The sequence below is a fragment of the Aquarana catesbeiana genome, linkage group LG01 (assembly GCF_042186555.1).
Source record: "Aquarana catesbeiana isolate 2022-GZ linkage group LG01, ASM4218655v1, whole genome shotgun sequence".
Lineage (NCBI taxonomy): Eukaryota > Metazoa > Chordata > Amphibia > Anura > Ranidae > Aquarana > Aquarana catesbeiana.
In genome coordinates this window covers 822,341,557-822,353,918 of record NC_133324.1, presented here as the reverse complement: position 1 = coordinate 822,353,918, position 12,362 = coordinate 822,341,557, and the positions used below count along the sequence as shown (strand labels likewise).

Below are 12,362 nucleotides of genomic sequence, written 5' to 3'. Positions count from 1 at the left end.
GCCATCAGTAGCAGATCCTTTAAGTCCTGTAAGTAACACTGCCTCCGCCAGCTTGCCTTCTACCCATAGTACGTCCTGGTGCCATCTCTTCCCCAGGTAAGTGATGCACATGCACCTGGCCATTCACATGATGTAAAAGAAAACGTGATACATCAGACCAGGGCAGTGGCGGAACTACCAGGGTAACAGCAGTTGCATTTGCAACTGGGCCCTGGCATTTTGCCACTGTCACGGGGGCCCCAGCGGGGTTCTTAGTCCCACGGCTCTGAGCGGAGAGCGTATCTCTCATACAGCTCAGAGCCAACAGTTCTCACTGCTCCCCCTCCCTCACTCCCTCCTTCCTCTCTCGCACGGGAGGACACAGCTGATCTGCTTCTTCTTGCCCCTCCCCTCTCCTGTGTGTGCTTTGTGGGAAGACAAGTGTGAAGCTAACCAGCTTCCATGGTACACATACGGGAGAGTGGTGGGGGGAGAAGGAGCAGATCAGCTGTGTCATCCCATCCGAGAGAGGAAGGAGAGATTGGGGAGCAGAGAGAACTGTCGGCTCTGAGCTGTATGAGAGACACGCTCTCTGCTCAGAGCCGTGCTGAGGAGGCAGGCCGCATTGATGAGCACTGATCGGCTGCACTGATAGACAGTGCTGATAGGAGGCATTGATGGGCACTGATAGGCTGCACTGATAGGCAGTGCTGATAGGAGGCATTGATGAGCACTGATAGGCTGCACTGATAGGCAGTGCTGTATTGATGGGCACTAATAGGCTGTAGAGATAGGCAGTGCTGATAGGAGGCATTGATGGACACTGATAGGCTGCACTGATAGGCAGCACTGATAGGTGGCAATGGCATTGATGAGCAATCATCTGTGGCACAGATAGGCGACGTGACACTGATGGGCATTGATGAGCACTGATAGGCAGCATTGATAAGCACTGATAGGTCGCATGAATGAGCAATGGTCTGTGGCACGGATAGGCAGCGCGGCACTGATGGGCATTGATGAGCACGGATAGGCAGCATTGATGAGCACTGATAGGTGGCACTGATAGGCAGCATTGATGAGCAATAATAGATGTCACTGATAGGCAGCACTGATAGGCAGCATTGATGGGCACGGATAGGTGGCACTGATAGGCAGCATTTAAGAGTACTGATAGGTGACATTGATAAGCTCTAATAGGTGGCACTGATAGGCATCATTGAAAAGCACTGATAGGCTGCACTGATAGGCAGTGCTGATACGAGGCATTGATGTACACTGATAGGCTGCACTGATAGGCAGTACTGATAGGAGGCATTGATGGGCACTGATAGGAAGTGCTGATAGGAGGCATTGATGAGCACTGATAGGCTGCACTGATAGGCAGTGCTGTATTGATGGGCACTAATAGGCTGTAGAGATAGGCAGTGCTGATAGGAGGCATTGATGGACACTGATAGGCTGCACTGATAGGTGGCAATGGCATTGATGAGCAATCATCTGTGGCACAGATAGGCGACATGACACTGATGGGCATTGATGAGCACTGATAGGCAGCATTGATGGGCACGGATAGGTGGCACTGATAGGCAGCATTTAAGAGCACTGATAGGCGGCACTGATAGGCGGCATTGATAAGTTCTAATAGGTGGCACTGATAGGCATCATTGAAAAGCACTGATAGGCTGCACTGATAGGCAGTGCTGATATGAGGCATTGATGGGCACTAATAGGCTGTAGAGATAGGCAGTGCTGATAGGTGGCATTGATGGACACTGATAGGCTGCACTGATAGGCAGCACTGATAGGTGGCAATGGCATTGATGAGCAATCATCTGTGGCACAGATAGGCGACGTGACACTGATGGGCATTGATGAGCACTGATAGGCAGCATTGATAAGCAGTGATAGGTCGCATGAATGAGCAATGGTCTGTGGCACGGATAGGCAGCGCGGCACTGATGGGCATTGATGAGCACGGATAGGCAGCATTGATGAGCACTGATAAGTGGCACTGATAGGTAGCATTGATGAGCACTGATAGGTGGCACTGATAGGCAGCATTGATGAGGAATAATAGATGTCACTGATAGGCAGCACTGATAGGCAGCATTGATGGGCACGGATAGGTGGCACTGATAGGCAGCATTTAAGAGCACTGATAGGTGGCACTGATAGGCGGCATTGATAAGCTCTAATAGGTGGCACTGATAGGCATCATTGAAAAGCACTGATAGGCAGTGCTGATACGAGGCATTGATGGACACTGATAGGTTGCACTGATAGGCAGTGCTGATAGGAGGTATTGATGGGCACTGATAGGCTACACTGATAGGCAGTGCTGATAGGAGGTGTTGATGGGCACTAATAGGCTGTACAGATAGGCAGTGCTGATAGGTGGCAATGACATTGATGAGCAATGATCTGTGGCACGGATAGGCAGCGTGACACTGATGGGCATTGATGAGAACTGATAGGCAGCATTGATGAGCACTGATAGGTCGCATGAATAAGCAATGGTCTGTGGCACGGATAGGCAGCGTGGCACTGATGGGCATTGATGAGTACGGATAGGCAGCATTGATGAGCACAAATAGGTGGCACTGATAGGTGCTGATAGGCAGCATTTAAGAGCACTGATAGGTGGCACTGATGGGCACTGATAGGCAGCATTGATAAGCTCTAATAGATGGCACTGATGGGCACTGATAGGCAGCATTGATGAGCAATAATAGATGTCACTGATAGGCGGCACTGATAGGCAGCATTGATGGGCACGAATAAGTGGCACTAATAGGTGGCACTGATAGGTGCTGATAGGCAGCATTTAAGAGCACTGATAGGTGGCACTGATGGGCACTAATAGGCGGCATTGATAAGCTCTAATAGGTGGCACTGATAGGCTGCACTGATAGGCGGAATTGATGGGCACTTTTAGGTGGCACTGATGGGCATTGAGCACTGATAAGCAGCACTAGTAGGTGGCACTGATGGACGCTAATAGGCGGCATTGATGGGCACTGATAGGCGGCACTAGGCTTTGGTAGGCAGCATTGATGGGCACTGATAGGTGGAATTGATGGGCACTGATAGGCAGTACTGATTAGCACTGATAGGCGGCACTGAAATGCAGCACTGATAGGCAGCATTGATGAGCACTGATGGGCGGCACTGATGGGCACTGAGGGGTGGTACTGATAGGCAGCATTGATGAGCAATGATAGGCGGCACTGATAGGCAGCATTGATGGACAATAATAGGTGGCATTGATGCGCACTGATAGGCAGCACTGATTATCAGTGTAAACAATTTACTGCCTTTTTCGACAGTTAAAGCCTCTCCTTTCCTTACACAGACACAGCGTGGGAGGAAAGGGCTGCTGATACCCAGCAGGTCTGTTTACATGTGAACAGCTAATCACATGGTAAAGGGCCGCTATGATTGCGCTGGATGCACGGCCCAGGGGGCATACGGGAGGCAGAGTTCTGGGAGGATAGCCATGGACCCCAATTGCTGGGGGTCAGATGGAAGGGGGGAGGGGTCAAGGGGCCCATCGCGGTTTATTGCACCGGGGCCCTGAAGGTTCTAGTTATGCCCCTGGACCAGGCCACTTTTTTCAATGGCTCTGTGGTCCAGTTCTGATGCTTCTGTGCCCATTGTAGGTACTTTTGGCTGTGGAAACGGGTTAGCTTGGGCACCCTGACCGATCTGCAGCTATTAAGCTCTACACACAACAAACTGAGATGCACTGTGTGTTGGACTACACTACACTGGATTGGACTACACTGGCCACTCTTTGCTCCCCACGTGCATCAATGAGCCTTGGCTAAACATTTGCTGGTTTTCCTTCCTTGGATCACTTTTAGTAGGACCACTGCAGACCATGAACATCCCACAAGAGCTGCAGTTTTGGAGTTTCTCTGACCCAGTCTTCTAGCCATTAAAATTTGGCCCTTGTCAAAGTTGCTCAAATCCTTACGCATGCCCATTTTTTTCTGCTTTCAATACATCAACTTCAGGGACAACATGTTCACTTGCTGCCTAATATATCCCACTGACTTTCAGGTGTCATTGTAATGGGATAATCAATGTTATTCACTTTACCTGTCAGTGGTCATAATGGTATGACGGATTGGTATATCTCCAGACTTTAGGAAAAGCAGACGGCTGAGGGAGGTATTATAGGTGTGGAATTTATATATAGGGACAAGCCCCAGTGCTCTTCAGGTTTCCTTTGCATGTAGGTTCAGAATTAGCAGGAGCCAGGAGGTAATGAGTGCAGTAATACGGAAAGGGCAGGGGTGAGGGTGATATGAAAAAGCTGCAGGGTGGAGAAGTGGGGTGAAGGAAAGCCTGTTTATGGAGAGTGGACACAAAAGTGAGAAGGAAAGGTAGAGAGCGCATGTTACAGGGAGGAGAGATTAGAAATAGAGTGGGAAAGACAGATGAAAGACCTTAATGGAGAAATAAGGGTCACTTGCAGTCTATATACAAAACAGGAGGGTCAGCCAACAGGAGAAAACACAGCACATAATGGGGGGAACAGGTATTTAACACAACCAAAGTATCAAATGCCTGCTGTGGCCAGGGGAGAAGGAAAGTGGCAGCCCCGGAAAGGTAAGTATAAAGCCTGTTTTTTTATTTATAAAGCCGGCTGATCAAAACACTGAACCGAATCCCCCATTCACAATTCATAATACACTATTGTATTGTGGTAGCGTGATTCCCCTACTGCCAGAATACACAAATTAGTGCTGCAGCCGATTGACTGCAAGCACCGATCAAGCGAAAATATACCAACAGTCCCGTACAAAAAGCGTACAAATGGCTTTAATATATTCCTTTCCGTGGCATTTTCTTTATGAAATCTACACTTCCATATATCTACAAAGATGGTAACAAGCCTGGCCAAGTAATTACAAACCGTACACTGTTGCGCAATTGAGGTTTATTTACCATGACACTAACAGCTGGGATTACTTTCCTACAAAAAGGTAATTAGGTTTGCTTGCTAAGAGGTTCTTGCACAGATGCAGAGTGAAACCTAAAAAAGACTCCTGCCAGAACTTTCATATCTGATGAGTTTCTATAGGGTATTGAAAGCAATTTTTCACAGCCATATAGATACATCAGGCTAGTGATGACTGTCTGCCTGAACAATAATGGAATGCAAAATCATTGTGGAAAAAAAAGTAAAAGAAGCAAACAAACAAGCCACATAGCAATGGTTTTTGATTTACTAAAGGCAAATAGACTGTGCACTTTGCAATGGTTTCCCTTTACAATGAATACCCAATAACATGCTAGAAAAATAAAATAGCATTTTTTGCTTGCACATGATTGGATGATGGAAGTCAGCAGGGTTTCCCCTCATTTACAAAGCTCTGGAGCAACTGCACTTGCCAAGAGCACACTCTATTTGCCTTTTTACATCAACCCCAATATGTTTATGTAATTTTCTAAAGGACATACATTTTGCCTTAGACACATATTCAGGACATCACCATGTACAAACTTAAAGTGAGCCTAACCTGGCTGGGTCTGAGTCTTTAGAATTATCTACAGTGAAATACCTTTGTTATTAATCAAATAATTTCCGCGGAGCTTCATGGATCCTAAGCTCAGGCTATGCCTGGGACCTTGGCTTCTACTCAAGTTGAGATTAATCCCTGGCATCGAAGTAACACCTCTTTCATTCAACTGATAAATGGCAGAACTATAGTCGGCAGAACAGGCTCTGGAATTTGAAACATTAACAGAACAGGGGCTTAGAACCAATCCTGACTTAGGCAAAGTACCATGTACAGTTTAGGAATTAAATTCAAGGGGCTCCACAGGGAATAATTTGAATTCTAACACAGGTTCTAGCAGGCACCACTAGGTTTAATTGGGAAGTATTAAGCTTAATTTAGGGTTTTTATTATAGTGTTCTGTGAATTTTTGTTTTCCTTCCTACCCGATTCCTAGTTCCTACTGAATTGTATTGTAATTTCTGTATTGATGCTTTCAAATGTTTTATTTCATCTTTTTGTTTTGAAAAAAAATGAAATATTGAATTAAACAAGAGGCCATTTTTGGCACAAACAGATAAAGGATAGTTGAAACTTGAAAGGATCTTCTGTAACCTTTAAGGGCCATTAAAAACCAAAAACACAAACACAAACACATTTGTTTTGCCCTCTCTATTGACTTCATTACATTTGATCAAAGTAGAGAAATGTTGTCAAAATCTTCCAATTTTGGCTGGAAACTTTTAATTTCACTCATATCTATATATGACTAAGAATGCTACCCATTGCTCTAGTGCTCAGCAACAGTCAAATAGACAGTACATACCCAATGCTCAGTATCAACATTCTATGCTCATTGCTTCATACCACAACATGCTATAATTCTAGGCATGTCTCTTGTTTCCTTCCTTGCTACACATATAAAAGCAAGCCATTCCTTGTTCATTAAAGACAGTGGGATGATCACTGTACATTGTCCCAGTTTATATGACAGGTTGATTTTAAAAAGCTTTTTAGCTCCACCCATAAATAATGTTTGGAAGAAATTAGCTACTGGATGAGTTCTGACTGGAATCACCCTGATTTGGATGTTGATCTGAAGCAGATTTTTGTGTTTTATGTACCAAAATATTTAGGCGAATCCTGCAAAAATTAAAGCGGATCTAAACCCATTGATTAGTTTAAAAAACAGTTACATTCCCAGGCACGTGCCGTCAATAGAACTGTCACATTGGTTGTGCTCTCAACCAAACTGTCAAACCATCAAATGACTGGTGTCATAACTGATCACATGTGCAGCATCATGGCAGTTAAAGATCCAACAGAGGCCAAGATGGCAGCTGCCTTGGCTGAAAACGATAGGAGGGTTAAGTTCCACTTTAAGATATGCACATATTGTACAAATAAGTGTATATATGCACCTGTCTATTTATCTGTCTACTTATTTTTGCAAAGATATGTCTTTTTCAGCCACATCATTAGGTGTAATGTTCCAACTGCTATACTACAATTATAAAGTGGAACTTTAGTAACTTTAGAATCCAAACATATCACATTTACCTTTTATAATGCACCTTAGATCATTTAAAAGAAATTGTTAAAGCGGAACTAAAAATACATTGATTTAACTATTTCTCAAAACAGTTACATTCAAGGCATTAAATGAATGAGAACTGTCACAACTGATTCTGCTCTCAACTGAACTGTCAAGCCATCAAAATGGCAGGTGTCATAACTGAGCACATGTGCAGCACCATGCAACTGCAGATAAAAAAGCGATTAAGATGGCAGCTTCCATGGCTGTAAATAGGAATGGGCTCGGGCGTGTTCGAAATCCCACCTGCCTGATCCCGCCAGGAAGCCGACACTGCACAGCTCTAATCACAGGCAGTGAGACATTTCTCGATCTGTGCAGCTGTGGATCGGGAAATGTCTCACTGCCTGTGATTAGTGGTGTGCAGTGTCAGCTTCCTGGTGGGATCGGGCATGCATTTCAAACACGCCCAAGCCCATCTCTAGCTGCAAAGGATAGGGGAGTTTAGTTCCACTTTAAACTCTAGTCAAGTGACTGTGCCTGGGTATCAGGTATGATCTATATCTATATTATCTATAATAATAATGATGATCTAGGATGGGCGTCTTTTAAGAAAAATTGTATTAGTTGGCTGCAGGCAGGAGGAACGCATTTCCTCAGTGTTTCCTATCTCTAATGGCCACTCAATGGGACTGCTGTAATTTAAAGTGGTTGTAACCATAAAAAAAATATCCTGATCCTTTACAGTAGAATACACAGCACAGTGCTTGTGCTGTGTCATTTGTCCCTCTTGATGTTCTAAAAAACCTGGTTAATCCTGCCAGTTCCTGTGTCCCCCTTGGTGTGCTGACCACGATAATCATGGCTACTGATCCGTTATACTGTGTCAGTTTATGTGCCTCCGTCTTATGCTGTCTCTCCTCTCTTTCTCTTCCCCTACCTCCCTGCCTATCAGCTTTGTGTGTCTGTGTTAGCCATCTCCTCCTCTCCCCTCCGGCTGCTATAGCTATTAAAATTACCACCGATCGCTCGGTTCTTGTGGCTCCCTGAACAGAAAGCTGGTGACTGTCAGTCACCGGCTCTCTGCTCTGCCCCCTGCGCTCGGCTGTGGAGGGGCGGGAGTGGCTGACTCAGGCTTTTAGCTCCTCACTGAGAGGCTGAGCCGAGTGATGGTCTAGGCATGTGGGCGGATCCTTACCATATGGTAGCCATCTTTCCCAAGCTTGGACCGGCTCTGCGAAGTCAGCCGACAGTGGGCTTTAGCCTGCTGTCTGCTGAAACCAGGTCACAGGAGTGCAAAATGAACTGCACTCCTGTAATCCATAGGAGAAGTACAGCCAAGCAAGCTTTGGCTGTACTTCTCCTGACAGGTGAGAGGCAACAGCAGGGGGGAAAGAGTTGTTTGGGACAAACTGTACCCTGTCATCTCTGGGCCAGTATCTCAGTCCAGGAAGTGGACACTGACTCTGCATGAGGCTCAAGCAAAGATGGTCCTGACCTTCCTGTAGAAAAATGGGGAGACATGATTGTTAGGGGGATTTGAGAGGTAATATACACCTGTGGGCATTACACTAAATATTACTTAGCACATATAGTGGAATATCTCTCTGACACTAGGTCTATTGAAGAATAATATTTAAATAAAATTAATTTAAAAATATATGAATTACACTTTACTACCCAAAGCGTATCCCAAAATGTTGCCCAACTGTTTGCCAATTAAGTTAGTCTAGTTCTAACACCGAGCTGCATGTTCTATCTATATAAAATAAGCTACAAAGAGAGTATTTTTGCAGAACATGCTTGGTATGGAAAGGGCTTTTTTGCAATTGCTTTTTATTTGGTAATGCATTTTATTAGATTTTCTGTGTATTCACAGGCAGTTGCATTTGTGGGAGATGTTGTGTTCAGCTTGCTCTTATTTGCCAGGCATTCTTCCATTTAGCTTTTGGAGGTGCGGTAATGAGGATTAATAGGGAAGTGCTGTAGTGCTCATCAGAACTCCAAAATAATATCAAACCTGACATTGGGAGAGTGCACATTCTATTCAGCCAATCAACCCAGAATATTTTTATACCGTAGAAGCACCTTAACTTGTTTAAGAATAAATCTACTCATAAGTACACTTCTTTAGACTTCTTTGGGTTCTTAACAGTCCCCCAAACAAAAAACTAATTTTGAACTGGTGGTCAACTGATCACATTTACTCTGTTCCACTCTCATTTCTGTAGTACAGCACATTTAGAATCTTAAATGCTGATGATGACCATGGGTACACACAACAGGTACTAAAGAGTGACTTCCTTTAGTGATAATAAGAAATTCATTTCAGGGACTCTGCTGCCAAGGAAGGGATGATAGTAACAAGTGCCAGATAATGCTGCTGTTCCCCCAATTGGTACTGAATAAAACATTCACTGTTAGTAGGCTTTGAGGGCCAGACATGAGCACCACTGATAATATTTGAGAGTGTGAGCTTTAGGGACAAGTGTTCTTGACTACTGGGGGCATGGCAGTGAATAGGAAGTAGTATTAGAAGTTATTTGGTATCAAGGAAATTGCAGGCAATTGGTGTGGGTCTATAAAAAATGGTTTCCCTCACAGACGTGGACGTGCAGGGTCACACTCACCCGAATTCACATCTGCCAAAGGACCTTTGTCAGCCTCAGAGGATCTTCCCTCCCTTCCCATATTAATATTGTCACAGCTTTATTGGCGGGATTTTAACTTTCAAGTTAAAAATGGTTCCTGACTGATCCCCTCATTGTGCTTTGTGTAGTTGGGATGTCTGTGTTGAAATTATGGTTAGGGCAGACCTTGAATCCATACCTTGAATCCATGTTAATTGGGTTGTAAACTGTTAGTTTTCAGTCTGTTGGACATCACTGTTGGATTTATTTGTATGTATCAATAAAGCTGTGTCCATGCCCTTTCAACAAAAGACAGGTCTAATGTCTTTTTGGAAGGGGGTAGGGTGGGTCATTTATAGGCAAGCAAGGTATATTCCTAATGGTATTAGGACAGTTTTTGCCCTATATTCCTCAACAGCCAAGATTTGTTTGGTGACAAAATGTTGCATTATATGAGTAAAGGAGTCCTGTAAAGATATGACCATTCCTGATGGAAGATGTGCATGGATATCAGTCAGTAAAAATAGTGCTTTTCAGTAGATATTGCTATAATGTGCACTCCGTTTACCCTCAGAGCATATACACAGTAGTGTGGTGGGGTAATGCATGCGTTATTGCAATACAGGGTTCATTCTGAAATGAACCCCAACGTACCTTCTCAGTGCACTTGCTTTGCCCTGCCAAAAATGCCACATACACAAGTTTTGGTCTGTAGTACTGCATTGCGCAAGTAAAGCACGATAACATGCCAACCAATGTGATAACTCAAACAAAGTTTTATGTTAGGCATTGCAGTCAGCTTCAGAAAGCTTTCAAAGTCATTCTGGGGGACCTGAAGTCATGTATCACTTCATGATTCTGTTCTGTACCATCCTTCACCAAGGGACATAGAGAGAGGGGCAGAGAACCAGGGAACACAGATTCATGCTCAGGAAGAAATAATGTAGTAGGGATTTGGATAGCAAGGCAGTCTGCTATACGAGCACAAGATACCCTTTTGTAATGAAAAGTAGTCATCCAGCAAAATATTCATGTTCAGCTGAAAAGAACCATTGACACAGTGTCCAGCAATGGTTAAAGAGGTAGTGAAATAAGGGCGCTGGACACAGATTTTCACAGGTTATCAGAATGTGGACGTCATTAATCAAAGTCATTACTTGAGCCCAACAGGTCTGTATTCGGCAGCTCAACACAAGAAAGGGGTATCCCCAAGGGGAGGACATTCACCTGAGTGGAGACATCCAAATGTAATAAGTCAAAGAGAGTGCCAAATGAAAAATCCTTAGTTGTCCAAAGTCAAATGGCCCTTGCTAGTTCCACAGTGAACACCAGCACTGACTATTGTCTATGACAATGTTTCTCAACCTTTTTTCAGCCAAGGCACCCTTTAAAATTAGGGACAATCTCGAGGCACCCTCCAAAATTATGGAGAGTCTTGAGGCGTCCCATTCTAAAATGTAAGAACTATTCTAAAAATTTTACATAATGCAGCAACATCAATACACGTAGGACACCCACCATTAGAGGTGATTTATTCTTCCAAAGCAAACACACTTTTGTAAACTGGTACTGATTAGTATTCCAATGTTTCTCTTCTCCCTCAGTTTTTCTTCATCACTTAGATAATGAGACCCCAAAGCTGATGGAGAGAGGTAAGGGAGGGTCAAACAAGGAAGATATGCAGGAAACTGACATCCTCCTTATCAACTTATGATGTCATTGGTCGTTAGGAGGTTGGCAGCTAGAAGGTTCTGATGGTGTGCAATGAAAACTAAACAGCAGGTTTCATCCACTCTCCAGCTTGTATACAATTTTGGGGCAAAGTTTAGGCATTTTGCCAATGCACCTCTGAAGAAACCTCAAGGCACCTGGTTGAAAAAGGCTGTACTATGACATACTCTACCTGGAGATCAATCTGTTTAGGAGTACTTTTGAGTCCACTTAACATTCTGCCATTGTACCCTGCCCTGATGAAGGGTGATTGTGTGGCCCCCAAAACTCTATGGCTGTAATTTTTCCTGTTTGCTGTAACCAGTTGAACGATAATGATTTTGGACTTCTAAAGGTTTTTTTATTAGGCTCTCTCTCTTTGACCTATTACACAGTGCCCAGTAATGGCAGGGCTGCCATTGCTGACCTACATGGCTATCTCTGGCTTTACTATTTTCAGAGTCACTGACCTGGAATAAGCATGCAGATCTGCAAAGTCAGAGTAACGTCAGAGGTCCCAATTTGTTCCAGGTCTGTACATCAGAAAGTACTGAAGCCATCGGATCAGCATGACAGCCTATAACTCAGATTGTCAGAAGCAGTTGTCAGCATTTGCAGTCTTTGTATTCGTTCCGTACAGTTTTCTTTTAAATGACTAATGACACAACATCAGTGGCAGTACTACTTACTTCCAGTTCTTACATTAATCTGTTGACGTTGCAAGTCTACGCTGTGCTGGATTAGCACTCAACTGTGCTACTGAGCTTTGACTATTAAAACAATTCCGACCTACATGTGTCTACATCTCACCATATCTTAAATGCAGATCACTGAACGTAAACAGAAGGACACGTGACAAAAAATAGCTGTTGATTCAGACTTCACACAGGACTAATTGAGGAATAGGCATTGCTTCTGTGGCACCTTTTCCTGCCTTAGTATGTGCAATTACACAGCTATTAATTAATGATTAACGATGTGCTTCAGGGATGGAGATGG

At 44.0% G+C, this 12,362-nt stretch overlaps 1 protein-coding gene across 3 annotated transcripts in view; it reads right to left on the bottom strand.

Annotated features, from left to right (window-relative positions):
• LNX1 (ligand of numb-protein X 1) overlaps positions 1-12,362 on the bottom strand; it is a 301,385-nt gene that overhangs the window by 204,823 nt on the left and 84,200 nt on the right. The gene's annotated exons all lie outside the window — the stretch shown is intronic.